Below are 24,011 nucleotides of genomic sequence, written 5' to 3' on the forward strand. Positions count from 1 at the left end.
CCATAAAGTATGATGAGCATTTAATGTATTGTTACATGTTTTTAAGTACCATCAGCAAAATATAACTAAAAACAACTTAAGAGCAGCTGAAATTTTTATTTTTGACCTCCTGACCTCCTTCTCACGTGGCTGCAGTGATGTAGAGGTGTACACCAAGGTGTGTCAGTACACTATGATGTCATTGTTGAGTGTAGTAACAGATCAATTTTTAGCCATTAAGGGCAGAGAAACTCTACTTTTACTCAAAGTTGGTCTTTAAAAGAAAAACTAAGTTTCATGAGAATATATTTTCATAACTGCGACTGTCATTTCTATAAATTATTATAACGTTCGACTCACCAGAGTAATTGCTAGCAGTGGAGGAAATGACAACAACACTAAAAATAGGTTTAATAGGGCAAAAAACTAATATTAAAATGGTAGTAATGTAACTAATTACTTCTGTTGTTAAATAATCAGTAAAGAAATAGCTAATTGATTACTTTTTTCATAACTTAACTTCTGCAGTCTGACTTTTCCAGTAAGGAAGTTTTTGTTTGGTCCTAAGTGTGTTTGAGGAGACTATCTATCAGCTGTGTATTGTTTAGTTCTTTGCCTTTTTGCCTTGCTATTTGATGTATGAATCTGCAATGCGTTATGTATTCAGTATAGGCAAATTATATAAGAAATAAATATTTAATAGCTGGATTCAGTCCAGGACTTGTGGCCTTCAACACAGATAAAACAGAGACAAATTTCTTTTGCATTTTTTTCCATCTGTTTCTGTTTTGTATTTGGCCCTCTTTGGCCTCCTTTGCCACTCATCTAGCCTGCTTTCAGTCCACTTACTGTATATATGGCTATGATCCAAAATTAAATCTGGTTTTTGACCCCGTCGTTGTCCAACTGCTGTTGGTCCGAGCAACAACACGAAGCGTCGGTTTAAAGAATCTGAGGGCAGAAATCAGATTTTGAAGATTTATGTCAAACTCTCACTGACAGCTGACACTGTTTGCTTTCAGTTTGTTGCTTGTTTGTTCTCGTTAAAGCTTTAATGCATCTGTGAGTTTATTGCTGTCAACCCGCAAACCTCACTCAGCGGCTGTTCATGTCCACATTGTTGTTTGAAAACAATACGCATGCGTCGGCGTTTGAACCGCCAGAAGATCTCTCTCTCTTAAATTGACTTTTTTATCCAGTTTTTAGCCACATTTTTATGATACACTTTTTAGATCCTGCTCGTTTTTAACTATTTCTTTTAACTGGAAAAAGGATGTTAGTCATCGAGATACATGCGAGAGCTGCCTCTGCCTCAGTAAGAAGATTGCTGAGTTGGAGGAAGCTGAGAGGCACTTGGACACTTGGATCATCTTTGGCCCTGCACAAGAGACACTACTAGTGCTGAAGAGAAGGGTGTCACTGCTCCCCGTCCTGCTGACGCTGCTCCTGCTCCTGACGTTGCTTCTGTTCCTACTCCAGTCTCCGTCCCTGAGGACCCCGGACTGCAGCTCAGGGCTAAACCCAAAGCCTATTCTACTCCATCACATCCTGAGCCTTGGGTTGTGGTCAGCAACTGCAAAAAGAGGGGTAGACTATCATATCGCACTCCCGCAACCCATGACATCCAGCTAGAGAATCAATATGACATCCTTGACTTACATGAATTCCCTCCTCTGGCTGGGAACCTGATATTATGTGAGTCCAGCGAATCTCCATCGCCCCCAGCCCCCCCAACGACTGCATCAACCGCAATGAACTTTCCAACCAGACTTCTGAGCTTTTAAAATGGGATTTTAGCAGGCTCCTTCACTCGCTTAATGACTGCGGCAAACGTATCTTTATCTCCGGTTCTATCCCTCCACTTCCCAAAGCATCGTTTTAGCCAGATCCTTAGCATCCATACATGGCTCCAGTCTTCCTGCACAGCATGGTTTTCATTGTCAATTTTATCCTCTTCTGGAATCGTCCATCCTTTTATCTAAGGGATGCTGTCTATCCTAGCAGACTGCATGCACATGCAGTAATTTAACACACAACATATTTTATACAGTTTTTAACACTCCTACAGTCTGACTGTCCCCCGCCACATGTCCAGACAGCCAAAAAGGCTCCAGTCACTTCCGGTCTCCAACTGCATGCCAACTCTCAATGCACATAATTCCAATTATTAGGACAAGATTACGTAGACAGAACAATCTCAGAAATCCAAATAATATTACTGCTGCACCTCCCAAAATTCAACTACAGTCAGTTCTATCCAACACTAACATGGCCTTACTTAATGTAGGATCACTCAACACAAAGCCCTTTACAATCGATGATTTGATGTTTTGGTGATTTTCTCATGTTTGAATACAGTGCATTTATTTTAAAGGCTAAGCCAGCGCTGCTCATACTTACAGTATACTGCCCTCCTAAACTATGGAATGAAGTTTTTTCCAGATTTTTCAGAACTTAACTTACAGAGAGAGAGGGTGTGTGTGTGTGTTGGTAAACACAAGTGTCGGTTATACTGTAAGCTGGTGTGTGTGTGTGTGTGGTTGGGGGGGGGGATGCCAGCAACTGTTAGAATATTAATGGATAACCCAACACATTGTTCAACACAGATGTTGCCTTGAAATGCGTTCAAATGTGCCATTCTGCTCGCATATTTTGGCTTGGTATATGGTTGTTCCTTTAATCAAAATATTTTTAATTATCCTGTAAATGAAATGGTAGATGCCTTCAACAGTGAACTGACTGACTCACATTAAAGCGAGGCCTTGGATGAATGAATGATGAAGATATTTGTACATTAAGGCAGTTTTGTAAGAAAGCTTGAAGAACACAGAGGAAAACTAAGCTACAGGTAAACTGCAGTATTTTCAAGGAAAAAATTGCCACATATAATAAAAATGTTCACACTGAGAGACAGATCCATTTCTCTGATATCATAGCCTCAAGAATGTATATAACAGCTTGTCTCCCTCCAACCTAAAGATAATTAACACTTCACTAGAAACAGGTGTTTTTAAGACTGCAGTAGTGAAACCTCTATTAAAGAAGCGAAATCTAGATGAAAACATCCTTAGTAATCATAGACCTATATCCAATCTACATTTTATGAGCAATGTTCTTGAGAAAGTGATTTTTAATCAATTTAACACCTTTCTCAATGAGAACCAAGTTACAATCTGGTTTTAGATCCAACCACAGCACAGAAACGGCCTTAGTCAAAATCATAAATGAACTTAGATGTCATCCTTTTAGATCTGAGCTCAGCTTTTGACCCCAATTGTACTATTTTAATCAATCGTTGTGAAAGATGGGTCAACTGGGTTTGGTCATACATAACTGGTAGAAGGTTTTATGTATGTTATGGGTGATCATGTATCTGTGAAACATGACTTACCTGTTGATATTGCAGAAGGAAGCTGTCTTGGTCCCTTGCTATTTTCCTTACATATGCTTCCACAAAGTTACATCATCAACAGGTTCAATAGAAATGTCCGTAGCTATGCAGACGACACTCAATTATATATCTCTGTTGAGCCAACTAACCCACATGGCCCATCGTCTCTGACTGTCCTGTTTGGCCTCAATAAAACAACTGATGAGTGACAGTCCTTTAAAACTTAATGAAGATAAAACAGAGATACTGTTAAATGCAAGAGACACTTTTTATTGGGCTTGGGAACCTGGCTCACCAGACCAAACCAGTTAATTAAAAGTCTTGGTGTCATATTGGACTCTGATTTTTAGTTTTGAAGCCCGTATCAGCAAAGTGACCCAGACAGCATTCTTCCAACTGAGAAATGTTGCCAAAGGAAGGCCCTTCTCAACAAAGCAGGATGCCAGGAGATTAATCCACGCTTTCATTTCAAACAGGTTGAACTATTGTAATGCCTTCTTTCACTGGCCAAACCAAAAAAAGCTGATAGAAAAACTTCAGCTAGTTTAGAACTTTGCCTCCAGACTTTTAACAAAGAACAGGAAAAAGAGAACACATTATTCCAGCTGCCCTGCGCTGGCTCCCTGTTTCCTTTTAGAATTGATTTTAAGGTCATTTCACTCACATACAAAGCTCTTAATGATATAACGCTTTCTTACATTTTTGGACTTTTCAACTCCAACCAACAAGAGCCCTTAGGCCCTCTGAAGCTGGTCTTTAACTGTTCCTAAAGTTGCCCACAAAACAAGTGGGTAAACTGCTTTTAGCTACTATGCTGCCCAGTTATATAAGATATGCAAGATCTGTTGACATTTTAAAAAAAAAACAACTGAAGACCTGCTTATTCAGGCAGGTATTTAGTTAATGCAGTATATTTTTATCTCTTTCTATGTCTCTTCCTTTTTATTGGATCTTTTTATTCTATTTTTATGAACTTATTTATTTTTTTTGTATTTGCTTATTATTATCTCTTGCACCCTGATTTTACCTCTGATTTTATTTTAACCTGTTGTCATTGTTTTCTGTTGTTTTACTCACTTACTAATGTGTTTTCTCTTTAATATTTTTGTTTTTAATGCCATACTGTAAAGCACTTTGAGCTGCATTTTTACCGTCAGTGAACCTTAGAGTCAGGTGGATGCAAACAGGAAGAGTGTGATTCATTAGCTGCAGCCGCCGCGCTGCCTTCAGCCTATAATTAGCCGAAGCATCACTGACTCAAAGTTTACAAGCTGCACTCAACAGCATAAATATTCATACGCATCTCTGAGAAATCAATAGGGCAGAACAAAACTTTATGATATTAAAGTATTACAATATTAATGCGTGGGCGAGAACACTTTAGACAAACTAAACACTTCACCTCCCCCCCTCTTCCCCGCCATTATGCATGCTGGGAGATCAGATTTCATGACCTTTGCCATCCGATGGGAACTTTTCTTTGCTTTGGGGAGCAGATAAGCCCGGATGATCCGCAACAATAAATAAATCTGTGAACAGGCTGGAGAGCCCGAAAGCTCCCTCCCTCCCTCTATAATCTTTGCAATTTGCCATGGCTGATAAAATTTTAATGAGGAATAAGCATAATGGGAGCCTCAGACAGATTATAGTGAACTGGGAGTGAGATGTGTCGGAGGGATGAAGATGGAGGATCCAGAATCAGACTGCAGATCAGAGATGCTTCGCGATCCCTCCGAGAGGAGACGGGATACACCCGACACAAACGGCTGGAAGGTGGTTTAAACTTTTTTTTTATTTATTTTTTTTTTTAGACGAGATGCTGCACACACGCCGCCCCAGTGAGCCTTCATTTTTATTTGCACTGACGCAGATTGATCCCTGCTTTTTCTTCAGATGTGTCCAACGTCGGGGCGACATGGTAGATGTATATCACATACGGCCTTGTACCTTTACTGCAGATCATACTGGTCTCTCTACACCTGTTTCCTGTCTCTCTCTCTGCACTCTCAAGTATCAAATAATTTAAAAAATCTGAATAAAATAATATTTTAGTGACTGTTTTTGAATAACTTTCTCTCTTAGTTTGTATTCTTTTATTATAGTATTTCAAATAATAGACTAAATGTTACTGAGTTGCACCTTTTTTTAAGCTTTATTTATTCAGGAAGATCCATTTTGCAAAAAGATTAATCACAAATAGAGTGTTTACCCGGCCTCTGAAGAATGTATGAGGGTGCGGGTAGAAAGCAGGACAAAATAAATGCTGCAGAAGTTATATCCTAGGTGAAAACTCCTCTAGGAATGCTCTGAGATCTCTGTTTGTTTTTCTGCAGTATAATGCAGTATAATGGAAGAAAACAGCCATTGTAAATAGCATGTTTGGCTGCTGTATTGCATCTGAATTTTAGTGCCTGGGGGAAAAAAACAGGTGCACAGACATAGAGAGAGAGAATATGTGACCAGGTGGAAATAGTGAGAGAAAGAGAAAAGGTGAATATTGGTTCATCTTTATAGTTCAGACAGTAAAAACACATAATAAAAGTTTTTCAAGCAACAAACTGTGGAGGTCAGCAGTTACAACTGATTGCGATCGTAGCTGAAATAAATATAATAAACGACTTCTCTTAACACTGTTGCAACATAATCCACCCCCCCAACTGTTGATCCATATGTTCCACACAGTCAACTCGCCAATTAGCTGCTAAAACGTGCTACTTTCTGTGCAGATTCGAGTGTATGACGATGCAACAGCGTGACCGAGAAGAAGTTGTGTGTATTTCAGGAGAAACTGTGGCCCTTTTTCAGATATGGAATAAGTAACATTGCTGGCTTCATTTACCTGTTAAAGGGATTTTTTTTTTTTTTTCATTAGTGTTCGTTACGGTGTCATCCAGCCATGACAGGACGTTCATGGAAAGACACAATGCTAATGCGATATTTGGCTCCTGCTGCAAGGTGAGTTAAAAATATCCTGATATGGAGGAAGAAGACTTTTGATGATGCTCTTCACAGCTCCTCACTATGAATTCACTGCAACATTTTCACATAATTTAACATTATTAGAGAGCTAATTCTGCTGCCTTTTTTTAATATAAAGACTTGCACAATCACTGAATGACAAGAAGTCAACTTTATTTCCTTTGTGAAGTGTTTTGCTGAACTGTAATTTTTTTCAGCCCTGCAGTTTGCATGAATGAAAATGTAATATATATGTAGAGTGCTGCTCAGTTATTATTGTACAATGGTTTTTATTAAACAGATTTTATTTTCTTTATGCATAAGAGATAAAGATAGATAAGATTTCTTATAGTGATGCAAATCTCTCCTCATGTTTGACCGTGTGCTGCTGTGGTCTTTATATTAATCTGATTTCATTCAGATTCGTGCCGTGTTGAAATGTTACAGAGCGATTTGTATTGTAGAAATTGATTGCTGTTGTGACTTTTATGTAAAGTGACTCGGACGCTTATTCAGACACGAGGAGTTTTAACACATGAGACGTGATAAACTGCCATCAGAAAGAGGTGCATGTTAGAAAACGGCTTTCGAGTGCTTGAAACATAGAGATCAATGGTGAATATTTGACACTCAGGACTTAAATATTCTTTACAATGAGTTATTTTAGATATCTTGTGGCTGTGGTATACCGTATGTGTAAATGATGTTGTTTATTATGGTATTTTCGCTGCAATATGTTGGATAACACTATAAGGTTTATGATATTTCTGCACTTTTGCTCTCAATCCACCTGTTATTTTCTATTTTTGACCTTTTGGAGAGTTTTTGAGGTTATATGGATGTTGTTGTAAAGTATTATAAGATGTATTGACATTGTTACCCTTGTGTCATTTTGTATTTTTTCTCTTCAATGCTTCTTTTTTCTCTGACTAACCTGGATGGTGACGTTTATGCTTGAGGTTATTTCAAGGTGCTCATCAGTCAGATTTATTTCTGTAGTCTTCTCATTGGATAATTGAGGCAGCTCATCTGTATATAAATGGTGTTGATGCTGCCCGTACACCTGATGGAGGTTTGACAGACTGAAATGTTGTGATTTAATAAATATTCCAGCAGTAAGGGTGTGCAGGAGTTCTTCTCATTGTTCATATGTGTAAAGGAAACATTTGTAAATGGCATCTGACGCGGTCAGTGTTGTTTTTGTCCTCTGCACTCTGAACCGCAGAGAAAGAAAAGCTGCCTGAAAACATTCCATCAGCTCACATTTACCCCGGAGACAAACCCTCATCCCCCTCCTCCTCCTTCGCCATGCCCCCCCCCACCCCCTCCTCAGCATCATCCACCGCCGCATCAACCGTGACAACCTCAACAGTGAAATAACACAGAAACAGGCGTGACTCCTGCGACGCCTGTTAACACGGAGCCGCTTTGTGTCACGAGCGGCGGAGTCGGTGTGTTTGCCGCGTTCAGATAAAAGCTCTGATTGATTGGCCTCATCTAACGTGGCGAGAGACAGAAAACACTCGCCACATCTCAGCAACAATTACCCGTCCCTCCACGCCAGCTGTCAGCGCACTAATTCATCTGTCATCATCCCACTTCTCCCAGTAGAATCAGACTGACAGCAAGCCCAGTATCAGTCACACGGCATTAAACTCCTGTTGGCTTTCATTAGCTCCACTTTGTCTTTCACCATGAAAGATGCTGGATTCTATTTTACTCTTAAAACGAATGTTTCTGCTTGTTCTTCATATCCACACTTGGAGCTCGACGCAGGCCTGTGTCATAGAAGATTTGATAACTTTAATCAATTCGACCCGATCAGATACGTCCAGGCCTTGTTCAGACCTACAGAACTTTATTTTAAAGCTGTATTATTCGATTTTTTGGGGGGGAAGAAGAAGCCCATGACAAACTGAAAACACATTTCAGACATATTATCGTCTTATAAAGTTGTTACGGTGTACAAATTAGCGAGCTCTGCACAGAGCATCGTCATCATCATCCCTCTGGAGTCATGTTTGTGTCCACTGGGTGAATATTAGTCTCCACCAACTCCTGAGGAAAACGTCTGGCTCTTCAGTGCTAGATGTTCCACTTTCTTCACCCGTTTGTCTCAAACTTGTGTGTCTGCAGTTTGCTGCTGGGCAGGTAGTGTACAGCGGGTTTATCAGAAAACACTGAGACTGAACCAGACAGTAAATGTGCTGTAAAGCCAAAACAATGAGCTATAAGAGGTTATATACAGATATTTACACTGTGCTGAAAACCTCCGGACACACAGGCAGAAAACTCAAACCATAAAACTATTTTTATTTCATAAAAACTTTTCTAAAACACGTAGAGTACAGCTCACATGCTGAAAATAACAATATGTGGCAGCCTGGCTACTAAAAGCCTGTAAATAAAGGGATTGAAAACTGAGCAAAAAGGTTCAACAAACTGCCTTATATAAAACTTTTTTGAAGTCGATGGATGTTTAAAGCTCTTCTTACTGCTTTCCAGCCATTTTCCGCTACTCATCTGGGAGCAGGTCGCCGTGGCAACAGACTGAGCAAGGTAGCCCAGATGCCATCCTCCCCAGCCGACGTCCTCCAGCTCCTTTTTTGGGGGGATCTGGAGGCGCTCCCAGGCCAGAGGAGATATGTAATCCCTCCAGCGTAGCTCTGACGGGGGGTCTCCTACCAGTTGGACGTACCAAGCCTGAACCACCTCAGCTGGCTCCTTTCACCATGAAGGAGCAGTGGCTCTACTCTGAGCTCCTCCTGAGCTCCGCAACCATTCGGAGGAAACCTTTTCCGTTATCTCATTCTTTCCCCAAAAGCTTGTGACCATCGGTGAGGGTTTGGACGTAGACGGACTGGTAAATCGGCTCAGCTCCTTCGGTCTGGAACAATGCTCACACTGCAGCTGATGCTGCACTGATCCGCCTGTCGACCTCACGCTCCGTCTTACACTCATCCATGGACAAGACCTCTTGTGACTGTATTGTATTATTAAACTGCACATAATGTCACCATCTGAAGTTACCCATTTTAAGAAATAAGCCAGCTTGAATGATCTAACCAATTAGTTGAAGGGAGAGTTAAGAGAGTAGAAGCTCAGCATACAGTTTGTGTCAGCGTCTCTTGATGGTTTTTCTAATTTCTGCAGAGTAATAATTACCGTCAGTCACGTCAGGTGTTTGTGACACCATCAGACATTGTGGGATAAACTTTTCTTGCTAAATTCAAAGCTTCTTATCTCACATTCTTTTGAGCATTTAGTGAGGGAAAAGACAGAATTCCTTTTGGGGGGCAGAGGTGTTTTCGTTATTTTGTCCACCCCCTGGGGAGAGTATTTCCAGAGTGGATGATGGGAGTTTCTGACAGCTCGTCTCCTCCCTCTTGCATGACTTAGCAGGGCCTAGCGGAGCGTTGCGAGGTTCGATTCCCTCTGTGGCAGCTGAAGAGCAGGTGGGTGAGGCGGAGGCGGAGGCGGAGGGGGCGAGGTTGTCTCTGGGGGGGCAGAGGTCATCTCCAGGGGGGCCGAAGGCTTCTCCTCATCCTCATCCTCGTCCTCAACTTCTCATTTTCGTTGTTAAGTTGATAAAGAGAAGCTGCAGGACTTGAACTTCAGTATCCTGGATGCTCTAAAATAATAAAACAAAGATAATAATCATCATTTATTTAATTTACAATAAGCCAATCATGACAAACATTCACACCGAGCACAAATTTCAGATCTCTGAACCTCTAAAATACAATTTAACCGATAATAAAGTTGCAGTGATATCTGTCAAAATAAAAGGATATTCATTTTAAATTATTCTATTTTACTGATCTTTTTATAAAGTTTTATAAATTATCTGTTTTGACTGGAAAGATGTTCCTGCTTTTTAATTAGAGCTGAAACAATTAGTCAATCAATCAATTTAACTTGATTTCTAAACAAAAATGTCAGAAATTCTCTGGTTTCAGCTTCTCAAATGTGAAGATTTCATTCTTTTCTGTGTTTAAATGACAAAAAACTGAATATTTTGGGTTTTGGACTGTTGGCCAGACAAAAACAAGACGTAACCTTTGACTTTGGGAGATTATAACTGGCAATTTATCAACAAAACAATCATTCTTTACTCTTTATTTGGATCCCATTAGCTTCCATAAAGTGGACGCTAGTCTTCCAGGGATCCACACAATAACACACAACAATAAAACAAACAGCAGTTTTAAAATCACATTGATCAATAAAACAAGAACAAAAGCAAAACAAGCCAAATATAAAGACATAAAATATGGCAAAACAAACTTACAATGAAAACAAACCTGTCAAGATAGAAACAAAAACCAAATAAAAAATAATCAAAAAGTCTCCAAAACTGCAATAACGACGACAATAAAAACAACTTGAATCGTTTCATGGTGAGACGGAATTAAAACGAACTGAACCGAAACTGTTACTGGACTCTTTGGTGCTTTTTTGGCTCTGGCGTTATGTGAACATGCAGTATTATTTCAAACTCACCTGTGTGTGATTTGGACTTCATTGGTGTACACATCTCCTCTTCCTCCCTCTGTTGGCTCTTCCTCTCCCCTTTCATCTCTACTTTTCATCCGTCTTTTCCATCTCTTACATGTCTGACTGTTGAGCCGATAGGAGGGCTGTTCCCTTCTCTTCCTTCACCTCACCTGCCATCCATGCAAACATTAAGACTAGATTTGTATCTCTAGAGGAGGAGGGGTGATTTTAACATTAACTGCCCTGGTCGGTGATTTTAATCCAGTTCAGAGCGTGTATGTGGGTCATTTTTCACCCCCAGTAATAATTTAAGCTGCTGCTGTTTCTCAGTGAACTCGCTGCTGCTGCTCCTGTAATTTAAATCCCGTCCGGAGCGACGTCCTCGTATTTTAAAGTGGCTTTCTGCAAGAAGAGCTGCTTGTCCTTCTTCTACAAAAATGGTTTTTGCTAAAGCTGATAGATGGAAACATGGAAACACCGACATACAGGCCTAACTGGGAACCAAAATGACAGCAAGGCCCCATAAAAGCTCATCAAACGGGCTGTTGATACCATTAAAAGTATACTAGATTAGGTATTAGCACTTCCTGTTGCAGGGAGTTATTATTATTAAGGCAGCATTAATTAACATTTATGTCTGAACTCAGTAAGGAGCCTTCTGATTGGCTGCAGTAACAAGCCACTGACAGAGACCTGAATGAAATAAAACCCCCTTTTTTACCGTGGAAGTAAATTCAGTGCAGCAGGTTGAATCAGAAGCATTCAAGCCTCCATCCATCTTTAATCGAAGCATCAGTTCACCTGCTGCAAAGCGCCTCTTTGTCTCTCAGTCGTTTTTATCAGCTGCCAGCGTACTGGTTTTATTCTCAGCTGTGAGCCACACAGTTATTAGATCAGGGACGAGGATCCGCCAGGGGAGCCCGGACGCTGCTGGAAACCGGCAGAACGACCGAACTGAAGCTCTAAACTCATTCCAGCCGACGACACGCTGCGGAGAAACCAGAAGCCATCAGTGGAGGGCGGGAGGACGACGATAAAAAACCTCCAGCATCGAGTCTGCATCCATGACTTTACTGCTCTTTAACAGAATCAGTCAGAGATGGAGGAAATCCTAAATTAAAGGAGAACTCCAGTGATTTTACATATTAAAGTGTGTTTCCAGGTGTTGTGCAGAACTACTGTATATGTGAGATAAGTAGTATAAAACCTTATGTGGCTCCAGAGGGAAGCTGCGTGATGTCTAAGCATTTTATAATTATAACCAGAGCAGCAAAAATTAGCCAATTAATTGAAGATTAACCAGCAACTATTTTGATAATTGTATTTTTTTAAAGCAAAAATGCCTAAAAGAGGCTCCAGACTACATGACCTGCTACTAAAGCTCGATTAATAGTTGATCAGAACTGGTTCTTAGTACATAAAGGCAGAGTGAAAAGCTCTGTGAGTGACACGATGTTGTTTAAACACGAAGATAACAGCACATATTTTCTCCTGGAAGAATAAATCTTAGTGTTGCACTCAGTTGTTCATAAGAAAAGTGTTAAGAATGAAAAAGGGGAGATAGAGAGAGAAGATCTTCTTTCACCTCATCAAGTGGATGTGGATGTCGGCTCATCGGTGTCAGAAAGTTACAGAAATGGTCCAACACAGCTCCCCCCTTAATCTAATATAGAAAAGATGTGGGTGGATCATCTGATAAGCACGTCTGAGGAAGTATAACAACCCCTTAACATGACAATGACAATGATATAGGAGTGTAGGCGTCCACATACTTTTGTCCATGTAGTGATGGAGGCTAAAAAAATATACCTTGAATTTCTCATCAAATCGACAAAAGTCTAAACTCACTTCCTCCCACTAATTATCAGGCACTCAGATAATAACTGTGCAAAACTGTTCTCGGAGTACGGACTTTAATGTGACGAAAGGTGTCACTTTGGCGGAGAGAAAAGAGAGAGACCATGATGTCGGCTTTAAAAATGCCATTCATCAACCGCGGATCTCGATACCGGCCAGACGAACACGGAGCGTCCGCGGCGTTACGTTCCATCCAGCAGATAATGACAGTAGTGCTCAGGAGGAAATTAAATGTCAAGCTGCTGCCTTTGATTTCTGCTAAATGGAGCGCTAATTACATACAAAAGCTGGAAAATCCAGCCACCGTCCCCTGTCTGTCACTTTCTCCTCTCAGTTTGACCCGTCTCCATGAAGATAAAAGGAGACATCCATCTAGAAAGACCTCATCCCTCCTCCTCCCCCCTCTTCCTCTTCTTCTCCCCCCCCCCCCTCCTCCTCCTCCTCCTCTGCTCTATGTCACTGTGTCGCCATCGAGGCTGAAAATGGACGATTTACACCTGGAATGAGTCAACAAGGTCTGAGAATAGTTTCTTTAAGAGCGGGTGAATAAAAATCCACCGTGTGTCTATGACTCATCCCTAACAAAGCCCCAAAAAAAACAGCCTCTTCTGTTACTGTAACAAGCTGAATTGTTTGAGCATTTCCTCATGTAATATACAAAGTTAATGTATGTGAATAGTTATATTTACTCTGTTTAATGTAAACCTTTTTTTTAAATAAACTGTGTGAGGGTTGAGCAATAGTTGAGTAATAGACGATTTGATCATATCGTGTTCAAACCTAAATGAATTTGTTGTTTTATATTTGTTAAGACTGTTGGCTGTGGGCTCTACTACCACTGTGTTATGCCTTATGTGTGTATATTACCTAATAATTAGTTCATTATACTATCATTAACTACCATTTTGGCCTGAATTAAAGACAATGTTTCATTTTGTCATCTGAGAGTTGGCAACAGTCACTAAAACTACTAAAGGAGTTTCAAAGTCTGACACTGTGCCAGACTGTGCAGCTTGAGTTTGTTTTTTAGCTTATATTTATTTAGATGTTTGGCATATTGGTGCCATTTAAAGTATGCTGAATTAGCTATTAGGCTGCATTCACACCAAATCAGGCGGTACAAATCGGTCGTCCCATTCATTTGAATGAGGGTGGTGTAGCTCGGCCGTGGCCAATCACAGCGGGAGATCAGACTGACAAGAGTTCTGCCATGAGGGAGGACAAAGACGTTACTAGGACGAGAGGAGGACATTTCTCTGAAGTTAGACTTTGCTGTCAACTTCATTTTAAAGAAGACGAAAAAGAGAGAGAGGGAGAGAGAGAGCGGCTGTGGTCGAACGAGCTAGAGAGTGAATGAAGAGAGGGAGCGCCGCTGGTAGCGAGGAAGCCGGTGAATCAGATCAATAAAACGTTATTATCTGATTGTTTCATAGCGGTTATATTGTAGAGCACAAATAAACACACCCACACCCCCCCACACACACACACCTCCGCTCGACCCTGCTGCTGAACGCCGTGCCGCCTGATTTGGTGTGAATGCAGCCTTAGGACTTCCTGTGTGCAGAGACAAAAAAGATAATAATATCCTCAGAAAGTGTAAGAAGCACTGAATGTAAAAATATGTTACATCATGTCATGTTTGACTGAGTTATGACAGTCGAATCGCAGCAATCAGGTGCTAAATTTTTTAAAGTACCTTAAAGGAGTTCAAATGAACATTGAAACAGGTTTTTCTTGACATAATCGTTCCTCCTGTTCATACTGACCATTAGAAGATCCCTTCATAATGCACTTACAAAGTGATGGAGGCCAAAATCCACAGTGTCATCCACTTCTGTGCAAAAATGTAATTTAAAGGTTTAGTTTTAATCAAGTAGATATCTTTCAACAGTCTTTTTAGTGCCAAAGTCCCTCTTTTTGTTACTATACTTCCAGCTCAACACTGTCCGAGGAAACACAAAGAGGGAATTAGATGCTAAAAAGACTGTAAATGTGTCAGATATCTACTTGATATGACTAACTCAGACTGATGAAGCCTCATATAAGCCTCAGATCAATATATTTTAGTACAAAATGACTGTGTGGACACACTGTGGGTTTTGGCTCCCATCACTAATAGCCAGTATGAACAAGAGGAATGATTACAGCGAGGAAAACCTTGAGGAAACCTCTCCGTGAGCCGTGTGTCACAACCGCTGCTGCAGCTCTAACTGCTGACCGTGTTGATAAGCGGCCAAATTAGCAGCCAAACTATAATAACTCACTTCCTGTTGTTTTCTGAACATCAGCATGCACCTGTCTCTTTCTCCTCAGGCTGCATCTTTGCCTCATGTCTCTCTCTCCATGCCCCCCCCCCCCCCCCCCCGTCTCGCCTCACGCTTTGAAAACCTCTGCTCTAACTGATGCATCAGGGGTTTTTATACATCCTCAGTTTTGATTAAACAGAAACACTCTCGTCAGGTCACAGCGAGTAGAAACATGGCGGAAACGCTCACACATTAAACATTACATTGATGGTGTGTAACTGTAATTTTACTGTTGAATGTGATGACACTCAGCGGCTGAGGAATGATTGAAACTGCTCTCCGAAGGAAACTTTGAAAATTCCTTCAATATTAGGCCCATAATTCATTGCGAAGCCTGTATGACTGCACCAACACAGAGCTTTAAAACCGCCATAAAGCTGTAACTAACACACAGAGAGCGCCTCTGTAATTGACAATAAAAACAATAAAAACAACTTGTGAATGGAGATGTGGAGACGGCAGTCAGTGTTAATATCCCACATCCTCAAAAGTTGAGGCTGCTTGAGTTTTTAATGTACTGTAGAGAGCAGCAGCTGCTGTAATGAAATGTAATGAAGCTCTGTAATCAAAGGCAATTTCACAAACACAGAGAGAGAGAGAGAGAGAGAGAGAACTGCAGCAAACACACGGATACTAACAGCAAGTATGATGCAGACTTCCAGGCTAGTAGTAGTAGAACTAGTGATAGCAGTACAAGACGTGTAGGAGAACATATAGCAGTGGTAGTAATTGTAGTATAGTGGGAGTTAAAGGTCTTCACAGATCCTCTTGGTTTCTTGTAAGCAGGTAAAATATGTTGTTTTGCTGCAGCTCTCAGGTGTGTCAGTATGTTTTCATGTATAATAAAACCTGAATGGATCCCCGTGAAGCACCTGACTCAGCTGCATATTGTTGGAAGATGTGCAGAAAACCCCTTTTTACTTAAGAACTTACTTCAAGAAATTTGTTGTTGTTGAGACAAAGTGTGAGAAGCCTTTTTTTGGATGTAGTTTCTCCGACTTTAAAACGATTCTTACCGTGCGTTCAGATCATAGACTGTATATAAATATGGACGACGCGTCACCGCTTCCCTACCACTATGCAAAAGTGAAGCCAAAATATCTCCTCTCTGGGAGCGGCCATCTTGCTTGTGTGACGTCATTTGGAGCCAGAGTCTGCGTAGTAGAGTCGGGCGGCGGGATGACGGCCCTCGGAGAGCGGTTGTCACAGTTGTCAATCATGACGTCAGACCCCCTTTCTATATCGTCAAATAACTAATTAAAAACAAACTTAAAAAGAAGAAAAATGAGCACTTGGACAAACATCAGTATGATAAGAACGACCTGAAATGACAGAAACCATCTTTGAGAAAAATTTATTTGACATGTACTTTGATTTTTTAGTTTGGCTCATGTCCCATCCACTAACATGGAGGGGGCGGGACTTATGACCTATACTGCAGCCAGCCACCAGGGGGGCGATCGAGACGTTTTGGCTTCACTTTTGGGGAGCTGTCATGACGTCCATCTTTATATACAGTCAATGGTTCAGACTGACCGCAAAGGGCATTTTAGACGATTACATACAAAGTCAATAGAAAGACACTTATTAGACGTGAATTTGTTTGTGGTGGCGCAAATCAATGTGAAGATGTGTCCGCGCGAGTTGAACGTTGATGTTTTAACTTGAGGAAAACCTTTGAACGTAAACCGGAGCTTTATGAATCTGCTTCATAAACGTACAGTGACTGGAGGGAAGTAACAGAAAGGACGCAAACGCACAGAAACACTCCCACAGACACGGTTGGTAAATCTGTTGCTAGCTAGCTTACAACTAAAGGTACAGTTGATATTTTGGCTATTTGGGGCGAATAAACACAAACGATCCAGCGGTAAAATATGTGTGAATGAGGCGATGCTTTGCTTTCTCTCTGAACACACCTTTAGGACGTGTACAGAGTTGTTATGTGGTAGGAGATATATTTCGGACGCCCGTGGTTCTGGAAGTCCAGTATGTTTTTCTTTTTTTGTTGGTGCCTTAGGTGAGATTTTAGACTGGAGCCCCCTCTTCCTCCCTGATTGATGGGGTTACTAAGGCTGCATGATAATAACCAAAATGTTAATCCCAATTATTCTGGCGTTTTAGAACAAAACATCTATATTGCACTTCAACAGTGTTATTGCACAAACGGGATGAGAATGATTATAAGTGCACAGTTTCACTCAGCTTTTAGCCCTTGGGAGAGATTTTTAGATTGGTGCCCCCGGAAAAAGTGCCACAATAGCACCTCCACTCCAAGAGCTTCAAAAATGAATTCACAATAAATGTGCAACAATGGTACCTCAAACCCAGACAAAGTGCTCCCACTCCTCCAGACAAAAAAGGCAAGTGGGGTTAAGGCACCATTCAGTGAGGAGGTTTTGGTGGTATTGCCTGAGGTAGCACTTGAAGTTTGGTGGCTGTCGGACAAAAAACTGACCAGTAAAGCTTTGAAAATCAAACCAAATGAAAACCCAGCAAGTCAACTGGGAAAAAAGACAGAAAAACAAGTGTAAGAAGGGAGAACAAGTGCGTATTTCCAAAAATATATATATTCTTTATGAAGGTCATGTTTTACCAATAATTTGACATTTTTACAACTTAGATTTGTTTTGATTCAATGAATTTATTATTTTCCATTTTTGTTCCCTCTCTCCCCCAGTGGGCTCCATCTGGCCGTCCTCCACAGCCAGCAGGAGGCGCTGAAGAGTCTGACTCAGGTTGTTTCTGCTCTGCCTGGAGAGGAGGTGCTCAACATGAGGAACCACCTGCACCAGGTACATCAGCACTAAAACTCTCACTTCCTGTTGTGCAGCTGCTCTGAGCAGAAAACCCACATTTTCCAGGTTCCAGGTTGTTTGTTCGTTTCAGCAGATTTAGGAGGAAATGCAGCTCATGATACTTAAATATCAGTAAAGTTTCCCTTCTGTCTCCAACATGGGGAAGGAAGCTTTGTAGTTAGGGTACAAGGAAGTGATGGAGTTTAGAAGAAATATGCATGAAAGTGAATATTTAGGAAGCAAGAAAGCTTCCTGGTTAGAAAGCAAAGACATTTCCTACTTAGGAAGCAAAGAGAAAAGGATGCTTCCTATTTAGGGTGGAGGAACAACAAAACAAAACAAAACACTTATGAAGCAACGAGCAAAGATGTTTCCTAGTTAGGGAGCAAAAAAGTGGAGCTTTTATTTTTTTATGTCCCACTCATTTGGCGCCACCTTCCCTCACTTCTACGGCTTCAATTGGTACGAAACTCTGGCGGTTAAATCATCAGTACAAAAGATTAACAACTGTTTCTTTGATAAAAAGTCAAACGTACGAGACTGTGTCCATAAAAAACTCCTTATGTGCATTTCAGAAAGAAACATCCAATCACAGAGCTTAAAATTTGGTCACATGAGCGGCTAACAGACGGTGGAAGCTAAATATTACGGTGATGAGAAACCTGATTTTACAATCTGCAGCGTCAATCAGTTCGCTTTAATTTCTGGGTCACTTTTGAGTGAATTCAGCAACTATAGCAACAATTTGATATGATATTTGTGGCTCCGTTTGTTCTCAGCTAATATTTTATATGTGATGATGCAAAGAAGCATTAAAGTACCAATATCATAGTGTAAAAATACTCTGAAATAAGAGTTCTGTATTCAGTATTTTATTTTAGTCTAAGAACATAGGTATTATAAGCAAAATTAAGTTATTATTATTACTTTATTTATTAACATGTAAGCACTATTTAATGTTGTAACTGGTCAAAGTGGAGCTGACTTTATGTTCTGTTGGGTAGTTGTATAGTATATTAATGATGATATTTTAGAAGTACATCATATGTTTTATATGTAAAATCTACAATTTAACAGTTATACATTTACTCCACAACATTTATCTTATAAATGTAGTGGAATAGAAGTATAACGTAACATCAGATATGAATATACAAGTAGAAATATCTCAAAACTTTACAGAATTTGAATGAATGTGTTTACTTTCTATCCTGAAAACACTCAGAATAGAATAAACTAAAACAAGACCTCCATGTCTATGAATTTGCTGTAGATATTCATGATCCCCAGAGAATTACATCCAGTGATGCTGATGACCTCCTGACTCTTCAACTAACATTACCCACAGGACAACATTACAATAAGTGATATAAAAATCTAACTGGCAGATTTCCAGGAGAAGCTTTACATGTTTAGCTCCACTACTGTAAAGCTCTAAGAATAGCTGCTGCATCATTAGCGTGTTGTTTGTTCTGTCCAATACTTTAATTTTGTTGGGTATTTTTACCTTCGCTGGACAGTTCACAGTATAGATACAAGCAGGAAACGCTGGCAGAGAGAGCAATGGTTATGTTATATAATAAAGTTCTCCAACTAAAATGGGATTTCATGTTACAGTTTGCATCTTAGACCACCTGAACATCCAACACTTTAATATTGCGAGTATGCTGCTCAACCCCTTCTTTGCACAGGCAGTGGTCGTCTCTCAGCCGCTGAACAGTAAAACCTCTGCAGATGGTCCAAAATGCAGCAAAACCATCCACAAACAGCTCATGTTTTATCATCTCCACTGGTTCACTGTTGCTGCTCGCGTAAACTTCAAGTCACTAATTCTCATCTATAAAGTGGCCACTAGCACGACACCCACCTCTACCTGAACGCCCTCATTTAGGTTTACAGCGATAACAGTTATAATAATGATTGTATCAATCGAAAATCAAAAAATCTAATAAAATCAAATAAAAATAATCAAAACAGTGCTACAAACTGCAGCAAATAAAAATACAGAGAAAATAGAAACTGCAAAATAAACAAAGCACATAAAACTTTGAGCTAACATTAATAAAAGGCTATTTTAAAAAGATTAAGAAGGTTTAAGAGGTGAGTGCACCTCCTCGTTTATTACAATCTGCAAATGAACGGCGACGAGTTCTCCTGTCAGTCCAAACTCTTCAGATGTTTGAACCCTCAGGGGTGCAAAAGTTCAAACTCAGTCAGGTCAGCAGGATTCCTCTTCAGAATATCTCCTCCAACATTACCTACTCACCTCATATGTTCTTATTATCAAGGCTGTAATGAACGCTGCAGCCTCTAGGAGACGCTGCTGATGTTTAGTCCTGTTTATTCTGTTTACTTTTTCATTTCCTGACATTTTAATATCATAATTCTATTTGGTGTGTGTGTGTGTGTGTGTGTGTGTGTGGGATGATGTTGATGATGAAGATGAGAGATTCAGAGTTATAAAGGAGGAGCGAGCATCACCATCGTCCTCATCCTACTCCTCTTTGATGTTAACGTCATGTTCACCAGCTGCAACGACCTGGCTGCTCCACACACACACACACACACACACACACACACACACAGCTGTGCTCTGTACTTGAGAAGACCCTCGCTGACATGTCGTGCTTCCAATCTTCACCTTAAATGGGACGTATGATGCACATTTCTAAGTCTACATTCATATTCCGGGGCTCTACTGGAATATCTTTGCATGATTTCCAGTTAAAAACTCCTTATTTATCTTCTACTGGTCCTTCATGCAGCCCCTCAGTTCAGCCTCCGTCAGAAACAGGCCGTTTTAGCTCCTGTCTCTTTAAGGCCCGCCTCCTGATGAGCCCACTCTGTTCTGATTGGTCAGCTGCAGGAAGCGTCCTCCTCCGGCTCAAGAGGCCATGTAAACAAACAATATTAGAAACATTTCACTTCTTTTTCTCCTTCTTTACTTGAAGTCAACTTCTCAAATACATCCGTACATGTTGGAGCTGAATCAAATCTGAAACATGAGAGCGGACAACCTGAACAACACATTCAATAACCTTAGCAACCACCTTAGCAACCAAGTCTACGAAACAGACGGTGTATTGGCAACTTGCAGGGAGCATTTCTACATACGTTAACCTCAAGTTTCAGAGCGTTGACCATGTTTAACAGCTGACATGACAAAGGATATAAATAACAGAAAATCACAAAAAGCATGATATGGACCTTTTAAATGTAACAAAAGATGGTGAAACACAAGCCCTCACACACACACACACACACACACACACACACACTCCTGTCAGATCTGTTCGCTCAGAGGAAATCCTCTCGGGAAAGGTGGCGTGCCAACTGTCTCTCATGCACACACAGAAATATGAATAAATGAATACACATACATGCCTGAACACACCTCTGTTTCTCTTTATCGTCATTTGACTTTGAAGTTTTGTTGGCACGAAGCAGGCTGTCAAAGCATAAACACATACAAATAAACAAAAAAATAACATTATATAAATAAATACATTCAAAGTGATCATATACTGTATAGTTTATTGGGACATTTTCCTTTTTTGATTAATCTGTCTGATTATCTGATTATTTTCTTGTTTAATTGATTAGTCTTTTGGTTTAGAAAATGTCAGAAAATGGTGAAAAATGTTCCCAAAGCTCAACTTAAAATGTCTTCATTTGTCCTGTCAGATAGTCAATAATGTAAAGACGAGTTTATTATCATAGAAGACTGAAGACACAAGAAAATATTCACATTTAAGAAGCTGGAACCATAAAACTTGGGTGTCTTTTTCTTTAAAAATGACTCAAAATGATTAATCGATCAAAATGATTGGGGATTAATGGAAATTTTTCAGTATATTGAGATAAATACAATAAATATAGACTAAATTATAATTTACAGGAAAAAAAGTCACTTTCTTTCTCTTCCTCGACCCTCATCAGTGTCTTCATTGACGTCCGTCTGTCATGTGGATCATCGCACGTCGCTGTCAAACTGTCTTCGCTTCACTTTCTGCTTCCCGTCTCTCCCACGGAGCATCTCAACAACATGAAGATCAATATCTCTCCACCGTCTTCACTGTGTCATATTCAAGTCACCCAACGAGCCTTAAATCGATTCTCGGTTTATTATTATTTTAATCAGACGCATAAGAATAAAGATTCATTTCGACTGCGGTCATTAGCACTCGTAGCGACTCTTGTAGCAACGACACGGCATGTAAATTCATATTAAAAAGAACATTTTGACAAGAGAAGTCTGCATTTAAATGGCGACTGACAACAAAAGATGAAAGCAAATAATTAGAGTAGGTAATTAAAATAACATCAAAAAGATGCAAAACTTTGGAACAAAAATAAATAGTCTGATTCTGGAGCCAATAACAAAGAGCTTAACGGCATCAAAAGCAACATCAAAATTAATTGATTTTTCTTACACAAACAAACAAACAAACAAACAAACAAACAAACTTAACACATAAATCCAGTTTGGACAATCTGACTCTTGACTCTTCTTCAAAATTCAGGTCAAATATCGTCCAAATGTCGCAGATCAAACTTCCCAAAAGGGGCAACAGCACTGCATCAGCTGGGATTTTTTGGAAAAAGGAGGAAGGAGGAAAGAAGGAAAAGCAAGTAGAGGAGGTAGGGAAGGAAAGAAAAGTAAAGCAGTGAAGGAAAGGAGAGAGAAGTGGGCGTGGCAACGTAGGGATGGGAAGAAAATGATGAGGTGGACAAGAAGTTAAAAGTGTAAGAAAGGAAAAGAGGAAGAAGGACAAGAGTAGGAAAGGGAGGAAAGAGGAATACTTAAAGGAAAGGAAAAGGTAGAAAATGAAAGGAGGAAGTATTCAAGAAAAAGGGGGAGAAAGGGAGGGAGGAGGTAGGAAATAAGAAACAAGAGAAAGAGGTAGGAAAGGATGAGTAAGGAGAGGAGAGGAAAGGTAAAAGTAGGAAAAGAGGAAGGAGGAAATTGAAGAAAGGAGTAGGAGGAAGAAAAGGAGAAAGATGGAGGAAAGGAAGGGAGGGGAGGAGGAAGGAAAGCACATGATAGAGAGGGGGAGAGAGAGGTAGATAATGAAAGGAGGAAGGATTAAAGGAAAGGGGGAATGGAAAGGAGGGGGCTAAGAAACAAGAAAAAAGAGAAAGGGAGGAGGAAGGAAAGAAAAAAAGAGGAGATAAAGCAAAAAAAGGAGGTAGAAAAGGAAATATTTTTTTAAAAAAAGGGTAGGAAATGAGGAAGAAGGAAATCAAAGAAAAGGGGAAGGAAAGAAAAAAGTAAGAAACGAAAGGAGGAAGTAGTAAAGAAAAGGAGGAAAGGGAAGGAAAGGAGGGAAAGTAACTACTTGTCCACTTTGACCGACATGTTACTCAGAGAGAACTGAACATTTAGACCAAATAGAGTTGAAATCTCAGCTCATCACTATAATGTCCAGTGATTAAATCAATCAACATTTGCTTGAGCAGTTTTTTTTTTTTTTAAATCCAAACTTTACAAATGTTTTTTTGGTCGTTTGGTTGAAAGAAAATGTAGAAATGAAGACGAGCAGTGAAGCAGAAGTGATATTTATTCATCGTGTAGAAAAACAGCGATGATGTGAGTGCGTTATGTTGTACTACAAAGGATGTATAATGAGTTTTATGTCACGCTGTGTTTATGATGCATTTGTGTGCTTTATGTCTCTCTGTCACGTCCTTGTTGCGGCTGCGGATTTGCGTGCTGAAGATGAATTTCCCTGCAGGCTGAAATAAAGTGGATCTGCTCTTATCTAATCTGCTGCAGCATGAAGTGTGAGCCAATAGATTCATTGATAAAACATGGCGCTGTATTCGTCTGGATCAGACCACCGGTCACATCTGCGGCCCCTGACGTGTTGTTGGGAGATCCAGCTCGGTGGGAGGGATGTCGAGAGGATTAAGATGCAGCCTCGGGGGGGTGGTGGGGGTGGGGGGGGATGAAAACATCTTCCTGCAGCAGTCTTAAGTGCTCTGAGACAGCGACTGGTCATGAATTAGTGTCACTTTCACCCAGCGTCCACCAACTTCCTGCATTAGCGTCTCGAGGAGTGACGCATTACATTAGAGGCCCTCGTGGTTGCTGCTCCCCGTCGGCCTCCTCCTGCTTTTGGAGAGATAGCGCAGCGGCAGCGGCGGCGGCGGCGGACAAATTAAATCCAGATTTGTTATTACCGTGCCGTCGCTCGGGTCGGCCGCGGGGAAGGGTTTGTCACG

The sequence above is a fragment of the Thunnus thynnus genome, chromosome 9, assembly GCF_963924715.1.
Source record: "Thunnus thynnus chromosome 9, fThuThy2.1, whole genome shotgun sequence".
NCBI classification, from domain to species: Eukaryota; Metazoa; Chordata; class Actinopteri; order Scombriformes; family Scombridae; genus Thunnus; species Thunnus thynnus.